The sequence below is a fragment of the Stenella coeruleoalba genome, assembly GCF_951394435.1.
Source record: "Stenella coeruleoalba genome assembly, contig: scaffold_29, whole genome shotgun sequence".
In the NCBI taxonomy this organism is placed as follows: Eukaryota; Metazoa; Chordata; class Mammalia; order Artiodactyla; family Delphinidae; genus Stenella; species Stenella coeruleoalba.
In genome coordinates, this window is record NW_027645960.1 from 3,168,160 (window position 1) to 3,191,657 (window position 23,498).

The 23,498-nt window shown below is 44.7% G+C and overlaps 1 long non-coding RNA gene and 1 pseudogene across 17 annotated transcripts in view; one reads left to right on the plus strand and one right to left on the minus strand.

Annotated features, from left to right (window-relative positions):
• The window catches only part of LOC307181435, a 2,786,049-nt gene that overhangs the window by 2,569,322 nt on the left and 193,229 nt on the right, over positions 1-23,498 (minus strand). The gene's annotated exons all lie outside the window — the stretch shown is intronic.
• LOC307181442 (protein-L-isoaspartate O-methyltransferase domain-containing protein 2-like) lies at positions 16,820-18,457 on the plus strand (annotated as a pseudogene). Its single transcript has one exon. The product of its transcript is annotated as a protein-L-isoaspartate O-methyltransferase domain-containing protein 2-like (transcript).

The window sequence follows — 23,498 nt, forward strand, 5'->3', positions numbered from 1 at the left end:
AGGAATAGCGAGAACCAATGAGAGACTAGCTGGAGGTGTCTGGACGGGCAAATTTAACTCTCATTTCCCACCAGGAAGAGGAATTAACCAAAGGCTCAGCGTGCCGTGCCGGAACCACATTAGGGCCTGAAGCCATCCTGCGGTGTTGCGGCAAGCTCACAAGTAAGCGAGTTGAAGAAAGCAGCTCAGGGGCACTGTAATTCACAAACCTGCAGAGTTATAAATGACAGCTATCGTCCAAAAATAGACTGAAGTAAGGCTGCCAAGAGGACTTGAAAGCGGGGCAGAATTGCAGGAAACCGATTTCAGGAGGTAGACTGGAATTGCGTTGAAAGCATATGAAAAGAGGCAGAACGTCCACAATGATGCACTTGGCCAAAAAGGGCGTATGCGTTTTTTCCTGAATATATTCAGGAAAAAATGCATACGCCCTTTTTGGCCAACCAAGCAAGGTTGCAAAGGAAATCTGCACTACAATGAAGTCTCACTTCCCCCCCTGGTCAAAAGGGCCATCTGAAAAACGTGTAAAATCCAGAAAGGCAGGACAGGCCATGGAGAACTGGGAGCATTGTTATGGTGATGGGTGGGATGTAAATTGCCAACAGACACTGGGGAGAAGTGTATGGTGTTTCCTGAAACATCTAAAAAACAAAGCAACAGAGCCTAGGGCACTTCCACTTATGGTCCTATAGCTTAGGGAAATTAAAATCAAAAAGACACAGCCACCCCAAAGTTTGGGACGCCTCTGTTTACAAGAACCTCGATTACAGTGCAAGTTCAACATCGCAGAAAGTGAAAAATGGATAAAGAAGTTGTGGTATTTACTTACAAAGCAATATCACTCAGCAATGAAATCTGTGTCATCAGGCCCTTAGCAGCACAATGAGTGGATTCAGGTATGATGATTCTAACTGAAATAAGTCACACAGAAATAGAAACATCATAAGATATCAGTAATACACGGAATATAAACTTGGCTACACAGGAACTGAATTACAGAACAGAACAGGGTCTCAAATTTCGAAAACCAACTTATGCTTGCTTAAGGGTAAAGGTGAGTTGGGGTGCTGCATAAAACCAGAGATTGAAATGAGCACAGATAAAGTTCCTTAAGCCAAATATGGAATAGACAAGAGCTACTCCTTGCTCAACGAAATGGACTCAACACCCCATATTAAACGCCTAAGAATGTACCTGACTAGTAAGTATCTTAAAACCTATGGATTGCTATGTCTCCGAAAGAGAATCAAGCATGTGTACAGGGGCATAAACGCAGCAGTGATAGGATTGGAGAGGTTCGGTGAGCAAATGAAGACCCTTTGAAGTCATATTGCATGGTACCCATTCCACGGGTTTCAACTACCCAGGTTTTAGGTATTCTTCCTTCAGCTAAAACATGCATGTGGAACCCAGAGTATGAGCAACCATGTGAACGGGAGACGTGTTCAAATATGTCTCAGTTTTCGTACCCTGGTACTCGGGTGCAACATTCCAGACGCTTTACTAACACTCTCCCCACTTGGAGAGTCAGTCCCTTTAACCTCCTGTTTGGCCCAGTTTGCAATTTCTGCGGAAGATGAACAGGAATAGCGAGAACCAATGAGAGACTAGCTGGAGGTGTCTGGACGGGCAAATTTAACTCTCATTTCCCACCAGGAAGAGGAAATAACCAAAGGCTCAGCGTGCCGTGCCGGAACCAGATTAGGGCCTGAAGCCATCCTGCGGTGTTGCGGCCAGGTCACAAGAAAGCGAGTTGAAGAAAGGAGCTCAGGGGCACTGTAATTCACAAACCTGCAGAGTTATAAATGACAGCTATCGTCCAAAAATAGAGTGAAGTAAGGCTGCTAAGAGGACTTGAAAGCGGGGCAGAATTTCAGGAAACCGATTTCAGGAGGTAGACTGGAATTGCTTTGAATGCATAGGAAAAGAGGCAGAACGTCCACAATGATGCACTTGGCAAAAAAGGGCGTATGCGTTTTTTCCTGAATATATTCAGGAAAAAACGCATACGCCCTTTTTGGCCAACCAAGCAAGCTTGCAAAGGAAATCTGCACTACAATGAAGTCTCACTTCCCCCCGGTCAAAAGGGCCATCTGAAAAAAGTGTAAAATCCAGAAAGGCAGGACAGGCCATGGAGAACTGGGAGCCTTGTTATGCTGATGGGCGGGATGTAAATTGCCAACAACCACTCGGGAGAAGTGTATGGTGTTTCCTGAAACATCTAAAAAACAAAGCAAAAGAACCTAGGGCACTTCCACTTATGGTCCTATAGCTTAGGGAAATTAAAATCAAAAAGACACAGCCACCCCAAAATTTGGGACGCCTCTGTTTACAAGAACCTCGTTTACAGTACAAGTTCAACATCGCAGAAAGTGAAAAATGGATAAAGAAGTTGTGGTATTTACTTACAAAGCAATATCACTCAGCAATGAAATCTGTGTCATCAGGCGCTTAGCAGCACAATGAGTGGATTCAGGTACGATGATTCTAACTGAAATAAGTCACACAGAAAAAGAAACATCATAAGATATCACTAATACACGGAATGTAAACTTGGCTACACAGGAACTGAATTACAGAACAGAACAGGGTCTCAAATTTAGAAAACCAACTTATGCTTGCTTAAGGGGAAAGGTGAGTTGGGGTGCTGCATAAAACCAGAGATTGAAATGAGCACAGATAAAGTTCCTTAAGTCAAATATGGAATAGACAAGAGCTACTCCTTGCTCAACGAAATGGACTCAACACCCCATATTAAACACCGAAGAATGTACCTGACTAGTAAGTATCTTAAAACCTATGGATTGCTATGTCTCCAAAAGAGAATCAAGCGTGTGTACAGGGGCATAAACGCAGCAGTGATAGGATTGGAGAGGTTCGGTGAGCAAATGAAGACCCTTTGAAGACATATTGCATGGTACGCATTCCACGGGTCTCAACTCTCCAGGTTTAAGGTATTCTTCCTTCAGCTAAAACATGCATGTGGAACCCAGAGTATGATCAACCGTGTGAACGGGAGACGTGTTCAAATATGTCTCAGTTTTCCTCCCCTGGTACTCGGGTGCAACATTCCAGACGCTTTACTAACACTCTCCCCACTTGGAGAGTCAGCGCCTTTAACCTCCTGTTTGGCCCAGTTTGCAATTTCTGCGGAAGATGAACAGGAATAGCGAGAACCAATGAGAGACTAGCTGGAGGTGTCTGGACGGGCAAATTTAACTCTCATTTCCCACCAGGAAGAGGAATTAACCAAAGGCTCAGCGTGCCGTGCCGGAACCACATTAGGGCCTGAAGCCATCCTGCGGTGTTGCGGCAAGCACACAAGTAAGCGAGTTGAAGAAAGCAGCTCAGGGGCACTGTAATTCACAAGCCTGCAGAGTTATAAATGACAGCTATCGTCCAAAAATAGACTGAAGTAAGGCTGCCAAGAGGACTTGAAAGCGGGGCAGAATTGCAGGAAACCGATTTCAGGAGGTAGACTGGAATTGCATTGAGAGCATAGGAAAAGAGGCAGAACGTCCACAATGATGCACTTGGCCAAAAAGGGCGTATGCGTTTTTTCCTGAATATATTCAGGAAAAAACGCATACGCCCTTTTTGGCCAACCAAGCAAGCTTGCAAAGGAAATCTGCACTACAATGAAGTCTCACTTCCCCCCGGTCAAAAGGGCCATCTGAAAAAAGTGTAAAATCCAGAAAGGCAGGACAGGCCATGGAGAACTGGGAGCCTTGTTATGCTGAAGGGCGGGATGTAAATTGCCAACAGACACTCGGGAGAAGTGTATGGTGTTTCCTGAAACATCTAAAAAACAAAGCAACCGGGCCTAGGGCAGTTCCACTTATGGTCCTATAGCTTAGGGAAATTAAAATCAAAAAGACACAGCCACCCCAAAGTTTGGAACGGCTCTGTTTACAAGAACCTCGTTTACAGTACAAGTTCAACATCGCAGAAAGTGAAAAATGGATAAAGAAGTTGTGGTATTTACTTACAAAGCAATATCACTCAGCAATGAAATCTGTGTCATCAGGCCCTTAGCAGCACAATGAGTGGATTCAGGTATGATGATTCTAACTGAAATAAGTCACACAGAAAAAGAAACATCATAAGATATCAGTAATACACGGAATGTAAACTTGGCTACACAGGAACTGAATTACAGAACAGAACAGGGTCTCAAATTTAGAAAACCAACTTATTCTTGCTTAAGGGTAAAGGTGAGTTGGGGTGCTGCATAAAACCAGAGATTGAAATGAGCACAGATAAAGTTCCTTAAGCCAAATATGGAATAGACAAGAGCTACTCCTTGCTCAACGAAATGGACTCAACACCCCATATTAAACGCCTAAGAATGTACCTGACTAGTAAGTATCTTAAAACCTATGGATTGCTATGTCTCCGAAAGAGAATCAAGCATGTGTACAGGGGCATAAACGCAGCAGTGATAGGATTGGAGAGGTTCGGTGAGCAAATGAAGACCCTTTGAAGTCATATTGCATGGTACCCATTCCACGGGTTTCAACTACCCAGGTTTAAGGTATTCTTCCTTCAGCTAAAACATGCATGTGGAACCTAGAGTATGATCAACCATGTGATCGGGAGACGTGTTCAAATATGTCTCAGTTTTCCTCCCCTGGTACTCGGGTGCAACATTCCAGACGCTTTACTAACACTCTCCCCACTTGGAGAGTCAGTCCCTTTAACCTCCTGTTTGGCCCAGTTTGCAATTTCTGCGGAAGATGAACAGGAATAGCGAGAACCAATGAGAGGCTAGCTGGAGGTGTCTGGACGGGCAAATTTAACTCTCATTTCCCACCAGGAAGAGGAATTAACCAAAGGCTCAGCATGCCGGGCCGGAACCAGATTAGGGCCTGAAGCCATCCTGCGGTGTTGCGGCCAGGTCACAAGAAAGCGAGTTGAAGAAAGGAGCTCAGGGGCACTGTAATTCACAAACCTGCAGAGTTATAAATGACAGCTATCGTCCAAAAATAGACTGAAGTAAGGCTGCCAAGAGGACTTGAAAGCGGGGCAGAATTGCAGGAAACCGATTTCAGGAGGTAGACTGGAATTGCATTGAAAGCATAGGAAAAGAGGCAGAACGTCCACAATGATGCACTTGGCCAAAAAGGGCGTATGCGTTTTTTCCTGAATATATTCAGGAAAAAACGCATACGCCCTTTTTGGCCAACCAAGCAAGCTTGCAAAGGAAATCTGCACTACAATGAAGTCTCACTTCTCCCCGGTCAAAAGGGCCATCTGAAAAAAGTGTAAAATCCAGAAAGGCAGGACAGGCCATGGAGAACTGGGAGCCTTGTTATGCTGATGGGCGGGATGTAAATTGCCAACAGACACTCGGGAGAAGTGTATGGTGTTTCCTGAAACATCTAAAAAACAAAGCAACAGAGCCTAGGGCACTTCCACTTATGGTCCTATAGCTTAGGGAAATTAAAATCAAAAAGACACAGCCACCCCAAAGTTTGGGACGCCTCTGTTTACAAGAACCTCGTTTACAGTACAAGTTCAACATCGCAGAAAGTGAAAAATGGATAAAGAAGTTGTGGTATTTACTTACAAAGCAATATCACTCAGCAATGAAATCTATGTCATCAGGCCCTTAGCATCACAATGAGTGGATTCAGGTATGATGATTCTAACTGAAATAAGTCACACAGAAAAAGAAACATCATAAGATATCAGTAATACACGGAATGGAACCTTGGCTATACAGGAACTGAATTACAGAACAGAACAGGGTCTCAAATTTAGAAAACCAACTTATTCTTGCTTAAGGGTAAAGGTGAGTTGGGGTGCTGCATAAAACCAGAGATTGAAATGAGCACAGATAAAGTTCCTTAAGTCAAATATGGAATAGACAAGAGCTACTCCTTGCTCAACGAAATGGACTCAACACCGCATATTAAACGCCTAAGAATGTACCTGACTAGTAAGTATCGTAAAACCTATGGATTGCTATGTCTCCAAAAGAGAATCAAGCATGTGTACAGGGGCATAAACGCAGCAGTGATAGGATTGGAGAGGTTCGGTGAGCAAATGAAGACACTTTGAAGTCATATTGCATGGTACCCATTCCACGGGTCTCAACTCTCCAGGTTTAAGGTATTCTTCCTTCAGCTAAAACATGCATGTGGAACCCAAGTATGATCAACCATGTGAACGGGAGACGTGTTCAAATATGTCTCAGTTTTCCTCCCCTGGTACTCGGGTGCAACATTCCAGACGCTTTACTAACACTCTCCCCACTTGGAGAGTCAGCACCTTTAACCTCCTGTTGGCCCAGTTTGCAATTTCTGCGGAAGATGAACAGGAATAGCGAGAACCAATGAGAGGCTAGCTGGAGGTGTCTGGACGGGCCAATTGAACTCTCATTTCCCACCAGGAAGAGGAATTAACCAAAGGCTCAGCAGGCCGTGCCGAAACCAGAGTAGGGCCTGAAGCCATCCTGCGGTGTTGTGGCCAGGTCACAAGAAAGCGAGTTGAAGAAAGGAGCTCAGGGGCACTGTAATTCACAAACCTGCAGAGTTATAAATGACAGCAATCGTCCAAAAATAGACTGAAGTAAGGCTGCCAAGAGGACTTGAAAGCGGGGCAGAATTGCAGGAAACCGATTTCAGGAGGTAGACTGGAATTGCATTGAAAGCATAGGAAAAGAGGCAGAACGTCCACAATGATGCACTTGGCCAAAAAGGGCGTATGCGTTTTTTCCTGAATATATTCAGGAAAAAACGCATACGCCCTTTTTGGCCAACCAAGCAAGCTTGCAAAGGAAATCTGCACTACAATGAAGTCTCACTTCCCCCCGGTCAAAAGGGCCATCTGAAAAAAGTGTAAAATCCAGAAAGGCAGAACAGGCCATGGAGAACTGGGAGCCTTGTTATGCTGAAGGGCGGGATGTAAATTGCCAAAAACCACTCGGGAGAAGTGTATGGTGTTTCCTGAAACATCTAAAAAACAAAGCAACAGAGCCTAGGGCACTGCCACTTATGGTCCTATAGCTTAGGGAAATTAAAATCAAAAAGACACAGCCACCCCAAAGTTTGGAACGGCTCTGTTTACAAGAACCTCGTTTACAGTACAAGTTCAACATCGCAGAAAGTGAAAAATGGATAAAGAAGTTGTGGTATTCACTTACAAAGCAATATCACTCAGCAATGAAATCTATGTCATCAGGCCCTTAGCAGCACAATGAGTGGATTCAGGTATGATGATTCTAACTGAAATAAGTCACACAGAAAAAGAAACATCATAAGATATCAGTAATACACGGAATGGAAACTTGGCTACACAGGAACTGAATTACAGAACAGAACAGGGTCTCACATTTAGAAAAACAACTTATGCTTGCTTAAGGGTAAAGGTGAGTTGGGGTGCTGCATAAAACCAGAGATTGAAATGAGCACAGATAAAGTTCCTTAAGCCAAATATGGAATAGACAAGAGCTACTCCTTGCTCAACGAAATGGACTCAACACCGCATATTAAACGCCTAAGAATGTAACTGACTTGTAAGTATCTTAAAACCTATGGATTGCTATGTCTCCGAAAGAGAATCAAGCATGTGTACAGGGGCATAAACGCAGCAGTGATAGGATTGGAGAGGTTCGGTGAGCAAATGAAGACCCTTTGAAGTCATATTGCATGGTACCCATTCCACGGGTTTCAACTACCCAGGTTTAAGGTATTCTTCCTTCAGCTAAAACATGCATGTGGAACCTAGAGTATGATCAACCATGTGATCGGGAGACGTGTTCAAATATGTCTCAGTTTTCCTCCCCTGGTACTCGGGTGCAACATTCCAGATGCTTTACTAACACTCTCCCCACTTGGAGATTCAGTCCCTATAACCTCCTGTTTGGTCCAGTTTGCAATTTCTGCGGAAGATGAACAGGAATAGCGAGAACTAATGAGAGACTAGCTGGAGGTGTCTGGACGGGCAAATTTAACTCTCATTTCCCACCAGGAAGAGGAATTAACCAAAGTCTCAGCGTGCTGTGCCGGAACCAGATTAGGGCCTGAAGCCATCCTGCGGTGTTGAGGCCAGGTCACAAGAAAGCGAGTTGAAGAAAGGAGCTCAGGGGCACTGTAATTCACAAACCTGCAGAGTTATAAATGACAGCTATCATCGAAAAATAGACTGAAGTAAGGCTGCCAAGAGGACTTGAAAGCGGGGCAGAATTGCAGGAAACCGATTTCAGGAGGTAGACTGGAATTGCATTGAAAGCATAGGAAAAGAGGCAGAACGTCCACAATGATGCACTTGGCCAAAAAGGGCATATGCGTTTTATCCTGAATATATTCAGGAAAAAACGCATACGCCCTTTTTGGCCAACCAAGCAAGCTTGCAAAGGAAATCTGCACTACAATGAAGTCTCACTTCCCCCCGGTCAAAAGGGCCATCTGAAAAAAGTGTAAAATCCAGAAAGGCAGGACAGGCCATGGAGAACTGGGAGCCTTGTTATGCTGATGGGCAGGATGTAAATTGCCAACAGACACTGGGGAGAAGTGTATGGTGTTTCCTGAAACATCTAAAAAACAAAGCAACAGAGCCTAGGGCACTTCCACTTATGGTCCTATAGCTTAGGGAAATTAAAATCAAAAAGACACAGCCACCCCAAAGTTTGGGACGCCTCTGTTTACAAGAACCTCGTTTACAGTACAAGTTCAACATCGCAGAAAGTGAAAAATGGATAAAGAAGTTGTGGTATTTACTTACAAAGCAATATCACTCAGCAATGAAATCTATGTCATCAGGCCCTTAGCAGCACAATGAGTGGATTCAGGTATGATGATTCTAACTGAAATAAGTCACACAGAAAAAGAAACATCATAAGATATCAGTAATACACGGAATGGAAACTTGGCTACACAGGAACTGAATTACAGAACAGAACAGGGTCTCAAATTTAGAAAACCAACTTATGCTTGCTTAAGGGGAAAGGTGAGTTGGGGTGCTGCATAAAACCAGAGATTGAAATGAGCACAGATAAAGTTCCTTAAGCCAAATATGGAATAGACAAGAGCTACTCCTTGCTCAACGAAATGGACTCAACACCCCATATTAAACGCCTAAGAATGTACCTGACTAGTAAGTATCTTAAAACCTATGGATTGCTATGTCTCCAAAAGACAATCAAGCATGTGTACAGGGGCATAAACGCAGCAGTGATAGGATTGGAGAGGTTCGGTGAGCAAATGAAGACCCTTTGAAGACATATTGCATGGTACGCATTCCACGGGTCTCAACTCTCCAGGTTTAAGGTATTCTTCCTTCAGCTAAAACATGCATGTGGAACCCAGAGTATGATCAACCGTGTGAACGGGAGACGTGTTCAAATATGTCTCAGTTTTCCTCCCCTGGTACTCGGGTGCAACATTCCAGACGCTTTACTAACACTCTCCCCACTTGGAGAGTCAGCGCCTTTAACCTCCTGTTTGGCCCAGTTTGCAATTTCTGCGGAAGATGAACAGGAATAGCGAGAACCAATGAGAGACTAGCTGGAGGTGTCTGGACGGGCAAATTTAACTCTCATTTCCCACCAGGAAGAGGAATTAACCAAAGGCTCAGCGTGCCGTGCCGGAACCACATTAGGGCCTGAAGCCATCCTGCGGTGTTGCGGCAAGCTCACAAGTAAGCGAGTTGAAGAAAGCAGCTCAGGGGCACTGTAATTCACAAGCCTGCAGAGTTATAAATGACAGCTATCGTCCAAAAATAGACTGAAGTAAGGCTGCCAAGAGGACTTGAAAGCGGGGCAGAATTGCAGGAAACCGATTTCAGGAGGTAGACTGGAATTGCATTGAGAGCATAGGAAAAGAGGCAGAACGTCCACAATGATGCACTTGGCCAAAAAGGGCGTATGCGTTTTTTCCTGAATATATTCAGGAAAAAACGCATACGCCCTTTTTGGCCAACCAAGCAAGCTTGCAAAGGAAATCTGCACTACAATGAAGTCTCACTTCCCCCCGGTCAAAAGGGCCATCTGAAAAAAGTGTAAAATCCAGAAAGGCAGGACAGGCCATGGAGAACTGGGAGCCTTGTTATGCTGAAGGGCGGGATGTAAATTGCCAACAGACACTCGGGAGAAGTGTATGGTGTTTCCTGAAACATCTAAAAAACAAAGCAACCGGGCCTAGGGCAGTTCCAATTATGGTCCTATAGCTTAGGGAAATTAAAATCAAAAAGACACAGCCACCCCAAAGTTTGGAACGGCTCTGTTTACAAGAACCTCGTTTACAGTACAAGTTCAACATCGCAGAAAGTGAAAAATGGATAAAGAAGTTGTGGTATTTACTTACAAAGCAATATCACTCAGCAATGAAATCTGTGTCATCAGGCCCTTAGCAGCACAATGAGTGGATTCAGGTATGATGATTCTAACTGAAATAAGTCACACAGAAAAAGAAACATCATAAGATATCAGTAATACACGGAATGTAAACTTGGCTACACAGGAACTGAATTACAGAACAGAACAGGGTCTCAAATTTAGAAAACCAACTTATTCTTGCTTAAGGGTAAAGGTGAGTTGGGGTGCTGCATAAAACCAGAGATTGAAATGAGCACAGATAAAGTTCCTTAAGCCAAATATGGAATAGACAAGAGCTACTCCTTGCTCAACGAAATGGACTCAACACCCCATATTAAACGCCTAAGAATGTACCTGACTAGTAAGTATCTTAAAACCTAGGGATTGCTATGTCTCCGAAAGAGAATCAAGCATGTGTACAGGGGCATAAACGCAGCAGTGATAGGATTGGAGAGGTTCGGTGAGCAAATGAAGACCCTTTGAAGTCATATTGCATGGTACCCATTCCACGGGTTTCAACTACCCAGGTTTAAGGTATTCTTCCTTCAGCTAAAACATGCATGTGGAACCTAGAGTATGATCAACCATGTGATCGGGAGACGTGTTCAAATATGTCTCAGTTTTCCTCCCCTGGTACTCGGGTGCAACATTCCAGACGCTTTACTAACACTCTCCCCACTTGGAGAGTCAGTCCCTTTAACCTCCTGTTTGGCCCAGTTTGCAATTTCTGCGGAAGATGAACAGGAATAGCGAGAACCAATGAGAGGCTAGCTGGAGGTGTCTGGACGGGCAAATTTAACTCTCATTTCCCACCAGGAAGAGGAATTAACCAAAGGCTCAGCATGCCGGGCCGGAACCAGATTAGGGCCTGAAGCCATCCTGCGGTGTTGCGGCCAGGTCACAAGAAAGCGAGTTGAAGAAAGGAGCTCAGGGGCACTGTAATTCACAAACCTGCAGAGTTATAAATGACAGCTATCGTCCAAAAATAGACTGAAGTAAGGCTGCCAAGAGGACTTGAAAGCGGGGCAGAATTGCAGGAAACCGATTTCAGGAGGTAGACTGGAATTGCATTGAAAGCATAGGAAAAGAGGCAGAACGTCCACAATGATGCACTTGGCCAAAAAGGGCGTATGCGTTTTTTCCTGAATATATTCAGGAAAAAACGCATACGCCCTTTTTGGCCAACCAAGCAAGCTTGCAAAGGAAATCTGCACTACAATGAAGTCTCACTTCCCCCCGGTCAAAAGGGCCATCTGAAAAAAGTGTAAAATCCAGAAAGGCAGGACAGGCCATGGAGAACTGGGAGCCTTGTTATGCTGATGGGCGGGATGTAAATTGCCAACAGACACTCGGGAGAAGTGTATGGTGTTTCCTGAAACATCTAAAAAACAAAGCAACAGAGCCTAGGGCACTTCCACTTATGGTCCTATAGCTTAGGGAAATTAAAATCAAAAAGACACAGCCACCCCAAAGTTTGGGAAGCCTCTGTTTACAAGAACCTCGTTTACAGTACAAGTTCAACATCGCAGAAAGTGAAAAATGGATAAAGAAGTTGTGGTATTTACTTACAAAGCAATATCACTCAGCAATGAAATCTATGTCATCAGGCCCTTAGCATCACAATGAGTGGATTCAGGTATGATGATTCTAACTGAAATAAGTCACACAGAAAAAGAAACATCATAAGATATCAGTAATACACGGAATGGAACCTTGGCTATACAGGAACTGAATTACAGAACAGAACAGGGTCTCAAATTTAGAAAACCAACTTATTCTTGCTTAAGGGTAAAGGTGAGTTGGGGTGCTGCATAAAACCAGAGATTGAAATGAGCACAGATAAAGTTCCTTAAGTCAAATATGGAATAGACAAGAGCTACTCCTTGCTCAACGAAATGGACTCAACACCGCATATTAAACGCCTAAGAATGTACCTGACTAGTAAGTATCGTAAAACCTATGGATTGCTATGTCTCCAAAAGAGAATCAAGCATGTGTACAGGGGCATAAACGCAGCAGTGATAGGATTGGAGAGGTTCGGTGAGCAAATGAAGACACTTTGAAGTCATATTGCATGGTACCCATTCCACGGGTCTTAACTCTCCAGGTTTAAGGTATTCTTCCTTCAGCTAAAACATGCATGTGGAACCCAAGTATGATCAACCATGTGAACGGGAGACGTGTTCAAATATGTCTCAGTTTTCCTCCCCTGGTACTCGGGTGCAACATTCCAGACGCTTTACTAACACTCTCCCCACTTGGAGAGTCAGCACCTTTAACCTCCTGTTGGCCCAGTTTGCAATTTCTGCGGAAGATGAACAGGAATAGCGAGAACCAATGAGAGGCTAGCTGGAGGTGTCTGGACGGGCCAATTGAACTCTCATTTCCCACCAGGAAGAGGAATTAACCAAAGGCTCAGCAGGCCGTGCCGAAACCAGATTAGGGCCTGAAGCCATCCTGCGGTGTTGTGGCCAGGTCACAAGAAAGCGAGTTGAAGAAAGGAGCTCAGGGGCACTGTAATTCACAAACCTGCAGAGTTATAAATGACAGCAATCGTCCAAAAATAGACTGAAGTAAGGCTGCCAAGAGGACTTGAAAGCGGGGCAGAATTGCAGGAAACCGATTTCAGGAGGTAGACTGGAATTGCATTGAAAGCATAGGAAAAGAGGCAGAACGTCCACAATGATGCACTTGGCCAAAAAGGGCGTATGCGTTTTTTCCTGAATATATTCAGGAAAAAACGCATACGCCCTTTTTGGCCAACCAAGCAAGCTTGCAAAGGAAATCTGCACTACAATGAAGTCTCACTTCCCCCCGGTCAAAAGGGCCATCTGAAAAAAGTGTAAAATCCAGAAAGGCAGAACAGGCCATGGAGAACTGGGAGCCTTGTTATGCTGAAGGGCGGGATGTAAATTGCCAAAAACCACTCGGGAGAAGTGTATGGTGTTTCCTGAAACATCTAAAAAACAAAGCAACAGAGCCTAGGGCACTGCCACTTATGGTCCTATAGCTTAGGGAAATTAAAATCAAAAAGACACAGCCACCCCAAAGTTTGGAACGGCTCTGTTTACAAGAACCTCGTTTACAGTACAAGTTCAACATCGCAGAAAGTGAAAAATGGATAAAGAAGTTGTGGTATTCACTTACAAAGCAATATCACTCAGCAATGAAATCTATGTCATCAGGCCCTTAGCAGCACAATGAGTGGATTCAGGTACGATGATTCTAACTGAAATAAGTCACACAGAAAAAGAAACATCATAAGATATCAGTAATACACGGAATGGAAACTTGGCTACACAGGAACTGAATTACAGAACAGAACAGGGTCTCACATTTAGAAAAACAACTTATGCTTGCTTAAGGGTAAAGGTGAGTTGGGGTGCTGCATAAAACCAGAGATTGAAATGAGCACAGATAAAGTTCCTTAAGCCAAATATGGAATAGACAAGAGCTACTCCTTGCTCAACGAAATGGACTCAACACCGCATATTAAACGCCTAAGAATGTAACTGACTTGTAAGTATCTTAAAACCTATGGATTGCTATGTCTCCGAAAGAGAATCAAGCATGTGTACAGGGGCATAAACGCAGCAGTGATAGGATTGGAGAGGTTCGGTGAGCAAATGAAGACCCTTTGAAGTCATATTGCATGGTACCCATTCCACGGGTTTCAACTACCCAGGTTTAAGGTATTCTTCCTTCAGCTAAAACATGCATGTGGAACCTAGAGTATGATCAACCATGTGATCGGGAGACGTGTTCAAATATGTCTCAGTTTTCCTCCCCTGGTACTCGGGTGCAACATTCCAGACGCTTTACTAACACTCTCCCCACTTGGAGATTCAGTCCCTATAACCTCCTGTTTGGTCCAGTTTGCAATTTCTGCGGAAGATGAACAGGAATAGCGAGAACTAATGAGAGACTAGCTGGAGGTGTCTGGACGGGCAAATTTAACTCTCATTTCCCACCAGGAAGAGGAATTAACCAAAGTCTCAGCGTGCTGTGCCGGAACCAGATTAGGGCCTGAAGCCATCCTGCGGTGTTGAGGCCAGGTCACAAGAAAGCGAGTTGAAGAAAGGAGCTCAGGGGCACTGTAATTCACAAACCTGCAGAGTTATAAATGACAGCTATCATCGAAAAATAGACTGAAGTAAGGCTGCCAAGAGGACTTGAAAGCGGGGCAGAATTGCAGGAAACCGATTTCAGGAGGTAGACTGGAATTGCATTGAAAGCATAGGAAAAGAGGCAGAACGTCCACAATGATGCACTTGGCCAAAAAGGGCATATGCGTTTTATCCTGAATATATTCAGGAAAAAACGCATACGCCCTTTTTGGCCAACCAAGCAAGCTTGCAAAGGAAATCTGCACTACAATGAAGTCTCACTTCCCCCCGGTCAAAAGGGCCATCTGAAAAAAGTGTAAAATCCAGAAAGGCAGGACAGGCCATGGAGAACTGGGAGCCTTGTTATGCTGATGGGCAGGATGTAAATTGCCAACAGACACTGGGGAGAAGTGTATGGTGTTTCCTGAAACATCTAAAAAACAAAGCAACAGAGCCTAGGGCACTTCCACTTATGGTCCTATAGCTTAGGGAAATTAAAATCAAAAAGACACAGCCACCCCAAAGTTTGGGACGCCTCTGTTTACAAGAACCTCGTTTACAGTACAAGTTCAACATCGCAGAAAGTGAAAAATGGATAAAGAAGTTGTGGTATTTACTTACAAAGCAATATCACTCAGCAATGAAATCTATGTCATCAGGCCCTTAGCAGCACAATGAGTGGATTCAGGTATGATGATTCTAACTGAAATAAGTCACACAGAAAAAGAAACATCATAAGATATCAGTAATACACGGAATGGAAACTTGGCTACACAGGAACTGAATTACAGAACAGAACAGGGTCTCAAATTTAGAAAACCAACTTATTCTTGCTTAAGGGTAAAGGTGAGTTGGGGTGCTGCATAAAACCGGAGATTGAAATGAGCACAGATAAAGTTCCTTAAGTCAAATATGGAATAGACAAGAGCTACTCCTTGCTCAACGAAATGGACTCAACACCCCATATTAAACGCCTAAGAATGTACCTGACTAGTAAGTATCGTAAAACCTATGGATTGCTATGTCTCCAAAAGAGAATCAAGCATGTGTACAGGGGCATAAACGCAGCAGTGATAGGATTGGAGAGGTTTGGTGAGCAAATGAAGACCCTTTGAAGTCATATTGCATGGAACCCATTACACGGGTCTCAACTCTCCAGGTTTAAGGTATTCTTCCTTCAGCTAAAACATGCATGTGGAACCCAAGTATGATCAACCATGTGAACCGGAGACGTGTTCAAATATGTCTCAGTTTTCCTCCCCTGGTACTCGGGTGCAACATTCCAGACGCTTTACTAACACTCTCCGCACTTGGAGAGTCAGCACCTTTAACCTCCTGTTTGGCCCAGTTTGCAATTTCTGCGGAAGATGAACAGGAATAGCGAGAACCAATGAGAGGCTAGCTGGAGGTGTCTGGACGGGCCAATTGAACTCTCATTTCCCACCAGGAAGAGGAATTAACCAAAGGCTCAGTGTGCCGTTCCGAAACCAGATTAGGGCCTGAAGCCATCCTGCGGTGTTGCGGCCAGCTCAAAAGAAAGCGAGTTGAAGAAAGGAGCTCAGGGGCACTGTAATTCACAAACCTGCAGAGTTATAAATGACAGCAATCGTCCAAAAATAGACTGAAGTAAGCCTGCCAAGAGGACTTGAAAGCGGGGCAGAATTGCAGGAAACCGATTTCAGGAGGTAGACTGGAATTGCATTGAAAGCATAGGAAAAGAGGCAGAACGTCCACAATGATGCACTTGGCCAAAAAGGGCGTATGCGTTTTTTCCTGAATATATTCAGGAAAAAACGCATACGCCCTTTTTGGCCAACCAAGCAAGCTTGCAAAGGAAATCTGCACTACAATGAAGTCTCACTTCCCCCCGGTCAAAAGGGCCATCTGAAAAAAGTGTAAAATCCAGAAAGGCAGGACAGGCCATGGAGAACTGGGAGCCTTGTTATGCTGAAGGGCGGGATGTAAATTGCCAAAAACCACTCGGGAGAAGTGTATGGTGTTTCCTGAAACATCTAAAAAACAAAGCAACAGAACCTAGGGCACTTCCACTTATGGTCCTATAGCTTAGGGAATTTAAAATCAAAAAGACACAGCCACCCCAAAGTTTGGAACGGCTCTGTTTACAAGAACCTCGTTTACAGTACAAGTTCAACATCGCAGAAAGTGAAAAATGGATAAAAAAGTTGTGGTATTTACTTACAAAGCAATATCACTCAGCAATGAAATCTGTGTCATCAGGCCCTTAGCAGCACAATGAGTGGATTCAGGTATGATGATTCTAACTGAAATAAGTCACACAGAAAAAGAAACATCATAAGATATCAGTAGGGCGGAGGTCGGGGCTGTGTAGTGGGAGGCGGTCTGGCGAGTGGCGCCGGAAGAGCTGCAGGTGCGGCCCAGCGGCCGATTCCGCGGGCCCGCCGAGCCAGGAGGTACTGAGCCGCCGCCGCCGCCGCCGCCGCCCTCGGCCCGGCCTGCAGCGGGGTATGGGGGCGGTGCGGCCCCTCGGCCCCCTCCCCCTCTCTCCCTCCTCTCCACCCCTCCCCTTCCCGTGGTCCCGGGCTCCCGGACCCTCCCCCAGGGCCGCATTCTCCTCTCCCCGTCTTCCTGTCCTCTTCCGCTGTCCTCTCGTTCCCCACCCCCAAGCATAAACACCCCTCCGTGTCCCAGGCGTCTCCCATCGCCCCTCCCCCCTCCCCGTGGGTCCGCCCTCCAGCGTTCCGGGGGTTCCCGAGGTCTCTCCAGCGGCAGCTTTCTGTAAGCGCGGTCCCGAAGATGGGAGGCGCGGTGAGTGCTGGTGAAGACAACGACGAGCTGATAGACCATCTGAAGGCGGCGCAGTACATCCGCTCCGAGCTGGTGGAGCAGGCCTTCCGAGCTGTTGACCGCGCCGACTATTACCTCGAGGAGTTTAAGGAGAACGCGTACAAGGACCTGGCGTGGAAGCACGGGAACATCCACCTCTCTGCTCCGTGCATCTATTCGGAGGTGATGGAGGCCCTGGACCTGCAGCCTGGCCTTTCCTTCCTGAACCTGGGCAGCGGCACCGGCTACCTCAGCTCCATGGTGGGGCTCATCCTCGGTCCTTTTGGTGTGAACCACGGGGTGGAACTCCATTCAGATGTGACAGAGTATGCGAAGCAGAAGCTGGACTTTTTCATCAGGACGAGTGACAGCTTCGACAAGTTTGACTTCTGCGAGCCCTCCTTCGTCACCAGCAATTGCCTGGAGATCTCTCCAGGCTGCTCTCAGTATGACCGGGTGTACTGCGGGGCAGGCGTGCAGAAGCAGCACGAGGGGTACATGAAGAGCCTCCTCAAAGTCGGGGGCGTCCTGGTCATGCCGCTGGAAGAGAAGTTGACTAAGATAACTCGGACGGGTCCTTCCGCCTGGGAAACCAAAAAGATTCTGGCTGTGTCTTTTGCTCCACTCGTCCAGCCCTGCCAGTCGGAGTCAGGAGAATCACGACTTGTCCACACCCCTGGCGGTTCGCAGCCTCCAGGACCTGGCGCGCATTGCCATCCGGGGCACCATTAAGAAGGTCATCCACCAGGAAGCTGTGAACAAAAACGGGAACGGACTGAAGAACACTCCCAGGTTTAAACGGAGGAGAGTTCGCCGCCGCCGAATGGAAACGATTGTCTTTTTGGACAAAGAGGTGTTTGCCAGTCGGCTCTCCAACCCCTCTGATGACACCAGCTGCGGAGACCTGGAAGACGAGCGGCAAGAAGAAGAGGTGACAACCCCGCCGGACACCAAGCCCGAGCCCCCGGTGAACTTCCTGCGTGAGAAGGTCCTGAGCCTCCCTCTGCCAGATCCCCTGAAGTACTACCTGCTTTATTACAGAGAAAAGTAAGTCTGTGGTCCAGGGGAGGAGGCCAAGCCTTCCTGGAGGGCTGCCCGCAGCAGGTGCACTGGAGGAGGAAGGGGCTCCCGCTCTGCATCTCGTCTTCTCGTCTGTCCTTGACTGTCCTGTAGAGTTTTCATCCAGTCATCTGATTTCTGTAAACATAGTCTGACAAACATAAGGTGCAAGGGGGAATGTCTCAAAAGGGCGAGAGTCTCCTGGAGGAGGGGTTGACTTCACACTCTCAGGAAATGCTGAGGTCTACACGTGGAGGTGGCCTGGAGACCGTTTCTTACACAAGGTACACGTGTCTGCATCAGAAAGGAAAACTGAAGTTGAAATTAATCTGTGTTTCTTATAAAAGGTGAGACAAAAAGCACAAGTTGCTAAGTGTATGAAATCTTTTCTGAGTGGGACACGCCTATGTGCAAGTTTGAATTTTACGGAATCAACCTCTTAATTACTGGCACCGAGTAATTAAAGATTTATTAAAAGATTAATTTAAAAGATTTAACTAAATGTTTTAGTTATTTGGAACGTGGATACTTGATTGAAAAGCCCTCTCTTATTTTAAGTAAATTAATTACATCTTACGTGAGTTGTCAATTGTAATTTTAAAAAACAAAAATTGTGATGGGGAGAGGAATGAACGTATCAGATTGCCAGGTGTCTTTGTGGAATTGCAAAAGAATTCCAAGGCATTTTTTTCTGACACCTTTTGTTACCTTTAAAGTAACCAACATTAGTAATCCCGTCAAAGAAAGTCCTGAAGAATGAAACAAGTGTTGTGTGTAAGTAATGAGCTGCATTACTTTTGCCCCAGAGACAGAGAGTACTGTTGACTCAACTTTAAATACAGTCAACGGTGTCTAAGGCTCAGTCCTCAGAGCAGGTGGGAAGTACTGGCTGCAGGAAATGGATTGGGGACGGTGTAGATGGCCTGTGGGTTGGTGTTTTGTTTTTTTTTTCAGTTGGCTATTGTTCTGTAATCACATAACAGTACTGATTCATAGATTTTATCTTTTATAATTCTGGAGAAAAATATTTGTTAGTTTTGTAATTTTTCCTAAGAACAAACGCGTGTTTGGTACATTGCATTAGAACAGTTTCACTCAAGTTTGACTTGTGGAATCCATCTTCTCCAGCGCTGTGTGTTGAGAGCTTCCTGTCTTATTAAGTCGTGGGTCTAGAAGAAGAGGCCGTCCTTTTAGTTAGGTGGCAGGATGTTTACAAGTGACACTGCTTCTTCCAAAACATTGGTTCTTTTCAGACTTTTCAGTTTTAACCAAAGTTAAACCCCAAATCAGAGTCATCCAGATTTTATGATTCATTTGATCTCTCAGCCTCTCAGGAGTTGCTGGATTTCAGTGTCTTTGTGGTTTTACCAGCTTCGCGGAGTTCTGATTATTTTGTTTTGCCATTTATGCTTTTTTAAAGTAACTGAGTCATTTTATCACAGAACACTGCATGCACACATAGCTGGGAAAGCGGGTGTATTGCCCTAAATGGGTACCGTTAAGCTGTTGTAAAGAAGGGTTTCTTCATAGTCGTGTTTACCTGCCTTTAACTGAACGTCAAGCCTCATTGTCTCAGAGAGAAAAGCATGAGTCACGTTTACTTGCTAAGACTTCGGTTTGCAGATCTTGTTGACGTCATTCTAATTGATTTGTAGAGACCTCTGCAACACGTGGACGTTTTTGGACATGATATCTGAAATATTTTATATTAGGTGGCTTGACTAAATGTTTTTCTGTAATTGTATATGGATTTCCTTTTTTTTCAACCACATTTGCCTTTATGCTAGATTGTAGAAAGTCTTTGCGAGGCATAAGACATGTTTTCCCCTATGTATGTTAAACCTTTCCTAACATTTTGTATTTACATGTTGGTTTGTGACTTTTAAACCAGAATTTGGTTACAAGATATATATATATAGATATTGAATATAATATATGTGAAATAATTTGGTATTGATCTATCTAATAAATATAAAGGAGAATCATCAGTGAGTTTCCCTGTGTGTCAGCACCTTTCTCCGGAGTCAGTATGAGACACTACTTTCTGTTTTCAGACAGATGACTTATATATATAGTCTGTGTTGTCTGCAAGCTCTGTATTGTAAACCACATTCTAGACAATGGCTGACTTTTGTGTTTCGATTAGTCTGTATTTTTATATGTGACTTTCGTCTTGCAAGTAGTGCAGCCATAGACATGTGCAAAACAAGCAACAAATGTATAATATTAAGCACATAAGAAAGAAGCCAGCTGCGTATTTAAAAGTATTTTTGCCCATCTGGAACTTTCAGGGGATTAAGGCGAGAAATATGAAACAAAGGTTTTGATGAACTGATACACAAGCGATACCAATAAAGGTAGTTACGGCAAAAAAAAAAAAAAAAGATATCAGTAATACACGGAATGTAAACTTGGCTACACAGGAACTGAATTACAGAACAGAACAGGGTCTCAAATTTAGAAAACCAACTTATGCTTGCTTAAGGGTAAAGGTGAGTTGGGGTGCTGCATAAAACCAGATTGAAATGAGCACAGATAAAGTTCCTTAAGCCAAATATGGAATAGACAAGAGCTACTCCTTGCTCAACGAAATGGACTCAACACCGCATATTAAACGCCTAAGAATGTACCTGACTAGTAAGTATCTTAAAACCTATGGATTGCTATGTCTCCGAAAGAGAATCAAGCATGTGTACAGGGGCATAAACGCAGCAGTGATAGGATTGGAGAGGTTCGGTGAGCAAATGAAGACCCTTTGAAGTCATATTGCATGGTACCCATTCCACGGGTTTCAACTACCCAGGTTTAAGGTATTCTTCCTTCAGCTAAAACATGCATGTGGAACCTAGAGTATGATCAACCATGTGATCGGGAGACGTGTTCAAATATGTCTCAGTTTTCGTACCCTGGTACTCGGGTGCAACATTCCAGACGCTTTACTAACACTCTCCCGACTTAGAGAGTCAGTCCCTTTAACCTCCTGTTTGGCCCAGTTTGCAATTTCTGCGGAAGATGAACAGGAATAGCGAGAACCAATGAGAGACTAGCTGGAGGTGTCTGGACGGGCAAATTTAACTCTCATTTCCCACCAGGAAGAGGAATTAACCAAAGGCTCAGCGTGCCGTGCCGGAACCAGATTAGGGCCTGAAGCCATCCTGCGGTGTTTCGGCCAGCTCACAAGAAAGCGAGTTGAAGAAAGGAGCTCAGGGGCACTGTAATTCACAAACCTGCAGAGTTATAAATGACAGCTATCGTCCAAAAATAGACTGAAGTAAGGCTGCCAAGAGGACTTGAAAGCGGGGCAGAATTGCAGGAAACCGATTTCAGGAGGTAGACTGGAATTGCATTGAAAGCATAGGAAAAGAGGCAGAACGTCCACAATGATGCACTTGGCCAAAAAGGGCGTATGCGTTTTTTCCTGAATATATTCAGGAAAAAACGCATACGCCCTTTTTGGCCAACCAAGCAAGCTTGCAAAGGAAATCTTCACTACAATGAAGTCTCACTTCCCCCCGGTCAAAAGGGCCATCTGAAAAAAGTGTAAACTCCAGAAAGGCAGGACAGGCCATGGAGAACTGGGAGCCTTGTTATGCTGATGGGCGGGATGTAAATTGCCAACAACCACTCGGGAGAAGTGTATGGTGTTTCCTGAAACATCTAAAAAACAAAGCAACAGAGCCTAGGGCACTTCCACTTATGGTCCTATAGCTTAGGGAAATTAAAATCAAAAAGACACAGCCACCCCAAAGTTTGGAACGCCTCTGTTTACAAGAACCTCGTTTACCGTACAAGTTCAATATCACAGAAAGTGAAAAATGGATAAAGAACTTGTGGTTCTTACGTACAATGCAGTATCACTCAGCAATGAAATCTATGTCATCAGGCGCGTAGCAGCATAATGAGTGGATTCAGGTACGATGATTCTAACTGAAATAAGTCACACAGAAAAAGAAACATCATAAGATATCAGTAATACACGGAATGTAAACTTGGCTACACAGGAACTGAATTACAGAACAGAACAGGGTCTTAAATTTAGAAAACCAACTTATGCTTGCTTAAGGGGAAAGGTGAGTTGGGGTGCTGCATAAAACCAGAGATTGAAATGAGCACAGATAAAGTTCCTTAAGCCAAATATGGAATAGACAAGAGCTACTCCTTGCTCAACGAAATGGACTCAACACCGCATATTAAACGCCTAAGAATGTACCTGACTAGTAAGTATCTTAAAACCTATGGATTGCTATGTCTCCGAAAGACAATCAAGCGTGTGTACAGGGGCATAAACGCAGCAGTGATAGGATTGGAGAGGTTCGGTGAGCAAATGAAGACCCTTTGAAGTCATATTGCATGGTACCCATTACACGGGTCTCAACTCTCCAGGTTTAAGGTATTCTTCCTTCAGCTAAAACATGCATGTGGAACCCAAGTATGATCAACCATGTGAACGGGAGACGTGTTCAAATATGTCTCAGTTTTCCTCCCCTGGTACTCGGGTGCAACATTCCAGACGCTTTACTAACACTCTCCCCACTTGGAGAGTCAGTCCCTTTAACCTCCTGTTTGGCCCAGTTTGCAATTTCTGTGGAAGATGAACAGGCATAGCGAGAACCAATGAGAGGCTAGCTGGAGGTGTCTGGACGGGCAAATTTAACTCTCATTTCCCACCAGGAAGAGGAAATAACCAAAGGCTCAGCGTGCCGGGCCGGAACCAGATTAGGGCCTGAAGCCATCCTGCGGTGTTGCGGCCAGCTCAAAAGAAAGCGAGGTGAAGAAAGGAGCTCAGGGGCACTGTAATTCACAAACCTGCAGAGTTATAAATGACAGCTATCGTCCAAAAATAGACTGAAGTAAGGCTGCCAAGAGGACTTGAAAGCGGGGCAGAATTGCAGGAAACCGATTTCAGGAGGTAGACTGGAATTGCATTGAAAGCATAGGAAAAGAGGCAGAACGTCCACAATGATGCACTTGGCCAAACAGGGCGTATGCGTTTTTTCCTGAATATATTCAGGAAAAAACGCATACGCCCTTTTTGGCCAACCAAGCAAGCTTGCAAAGGAAATCTGCACTACAATGAAGTCTCACTTCCCCCCGGTCAAAAGGGCCATCTGAAAAAAGTGTAAAATCCAGAAAGGCAGGACAGGCCATGGAGAACTGGGAGCCTTGTTATGCTGAAGGGCGGGATGTAAATTGCCAACAACCACTCGGGA